Here is a 2,500-nt window from a genome sequence, read left to right on the forward strand (position 1 = left end):
GCCGGGCCCCACGGGACCCGACGAACCCTGGGGGCGAGCCCCGGCGGGACGAGCTCCGCCCAGCGGGCGCTCCGGGAGCGGGGAGCTTCGGAGCGCTCCCCGAGTCTCCACTTAGGGGGACGAAGGCCCTCGGCCGACGCCGCCGGGCCGCGGGGAACCGCTTCCCCCCCGGCACGGAGGCCGCACGCACGGGCCTGCGAGGCAACCCCAGCCGCGCCGCTGCGACCGCCGCCCCGACTCGCCGCGACGCCGGGCGAGGGAGGCGCCGGCGGCCCAGCCGGCGATTGATCGTCAAGCGACGCTCAGACAGGCGTAGCCCCGGGAGGAACCCGGGGCCGCAAGTGCGTTCGAAATGTCGATGATCAATGTGTCCTGCAATTCACATTAATTCTCGCAGCTAGCTGCGTTCTTCATCGACGCACGAGCCGAGTGATCCACCGCTAAGAGTTGTCTGACTTTCGGCGCCGCCCCGCGCGCGCAGGGGGGGCCCGGGACCGCTCGCCAAAAGCGGCCCCTCGTTCTCGGAGGACGGCCTGACCGCGCGCCGCAGGCGAACGCGCGCCCGCCCACGGCGACGCGGAGGCGCCTTCGCCTCGCCTGACCGTACGAGCACAACACACCACGAGGAAAAAGAAAGGGGGGGGGGGAAAGAACCCCCCCCACCTCCGACGCGAGGGCGGGGAGCACGCGCTCCCACGCCACCGACCTGGGAAGGAAAAGCGTCTCGCTCGCGTCGGAGGCGGCCCAGGCGCCCGGGCTCGGCCAGGACCTCGCACGGAGAAAGGCAGCGGCACCGCCCCGACCGCGCCCACCCTGCCCGCCTCGCTCGGCACGCCGATGCGCGGGCTTGCTCCAGCAGCAGCAGCACCACCACCACCGGCGGGGCGCCCCGCCGGTCGCGCGCGCGCCCCCGCGCCGCCCTGCGACTGCCGGCTCCCCCCGCAGCTGGCCCCGCCGGCGGCACCGCGGCTCTACCACCGCCACCGCGCCCAGAGGCGGCCACCACCGGAGCCCGAGCCGGGGGGCGCACCGCCCGCGGACCGCCGGAGGACAGCACCCGCCGCCGAGCCGGAGCGGCTCGCCCTCCCGGGACCGCCGCCGCACGCCTCTCGCCTCGGCCCCTTCCGCGGGCACGCGCCCGGCGGAAGGCGAGCGGCGCTAAGCCGGGGGGCAGCGCCCGCTCTCCCCGTTTCCACGCGGAGACCGGGCGTGGGACGCCCCCGGCCGCGCGCCCGCCCAACCCGCCCGGCACGGCCGGGAAGAAGGGCGACGACGGGGAAGCGACGGGCGGGGCCCGGGCCGGGACAGCCGCGGACGGCGGCGGGTGACCTCCGGCCGGACCGACGGGCCGAGCAGCGCCGCCGCCGCTCGGCCGGGGTGCCGCCCTTGCCGGCGGCAGGCGGCAGGAGACCGCCGAGCGCTCGCCGGGGCAGGGAGGGAAGGACAGCGCAGCGCGGCACAGCGCGGCTGCGACGGAGGCGAGGCGGCCCGGGGGGCCGCCCGGCGGGCCCCCATAGCGAGGACCCGCCGCCCCGGCGGAGAGCCCGCGCTCCCGCCGGGGTCGCCCGTTTCGAGGCAGGCAGGCCGGCCGCGGCCGGCTGGCGCCGCGGTCTCTCCGCCGAGACCGGACCGCAGGGAAGGGGGGGGGCAGCACGGACCCTTCCCCGGCACGGCTGCCCGCAGGGACTAGCACGGGGCGGCGACCAAACAGGGGCCTTGCGGGAGCAGCTCCCGCCCCTGAAGGCACCCGCCGCCCAGACGCCGCCACCCGCGGGTCACGTCGAGCCGCCCGTGTCTTTAAACCTCCGCCCGGTTCCGCGGCCTTCGGCCCCCGGGCTCGCCGAGGGAGGGCCGCGGAAGCGCGGACGCTAGGTACCTGGCCCTGGGGTGAGGGAAACGACCTGCAGGCCCCGCGGGGGTGCCTCCCCCGCTGCCGCCCTCGGGGGAGCGTCCGCCCGCGGGGGCGCGCCCGACGTCCAACCGCCACCACCTCGGCCCTCCTTTCCCGGGGCCCGGGGTTTCCCTCAGTAGCCCGGCGCTGCGCCCGAGAGGAGAGCCGTGGCTCGGGCCGCCCGCTGGCGCGGGACACGGCCCGGCGGGGGGCCTCGCCCACCGGAGGCGACGGCACAGCCGACCCCCCCCCCCGCCTGGCTCCCTTTGAGGGGGGAGGAGGGGGGGCGAAGGAGGGCCGCCGCCGCCACCCGGCACCGCGCCCTAAGCCCGGAACACCCGGCGGCCTTTTCGCCCTGCGCGGCCCACCGGCGCGAGGAGGTTGGTTTAGGGGAGCCGCCTCCCCAGAGCCCGGAGGCCCTCTCCGTCTCGCCGCTCGCACCTGACGGACCCCGTCGTCTGCCACTCGCCACTCCCTCCCGCCTGCCCGAGCGGGCTCGGCAGTCGGGGCTTCCTCGCCCCCCCCCAACCGCGCCGGCAGCCCACCTTCTCCTCCCACGCGCCAACGACCACGCGCTGACCGGGACGGCACCCCCCTTCGCCCCGGGGG

The 2,500-nt window shown here is 78.1% G+C and overlaps 1 non-coding gene across 1 annotated transcript; it reads right to left on the bottom strand.

Annotated features, from left to right (window-relative positions):
* Positions 1-296: 296 nt before the first annotated feature.
* Positions 297-449, bottom strand: LOC147412376 (5.8S ribosomal RNA). The gene has a single exon (XR_015184205.1). It is a non-coding gene; the product is annotated as a 5.8S ribosomal RNA (ribosomal RNA).
* Positions 450-2,500: the final 2,051 nt, after the last annotated feature.

The sequence above is a fragment of the Leptosomus discolor genome, unplaced genomic scaffold (assembly GCF_034619465.1).
Source record: "Leptosomus discolor isolate bLepDis1 unplaced genomic scaffold, bLepDis1.hap2 HAP2_SCAFFOLD_253, whole genome shotgun sequence".
Classification (NCBI taxonomy): domain Eukaryota; kingdom Metazoa; phylum Chordata; class Aves; order Leptosomiformes; family Leptosomidae; genus Leptosomus; species Leptosomus discolor.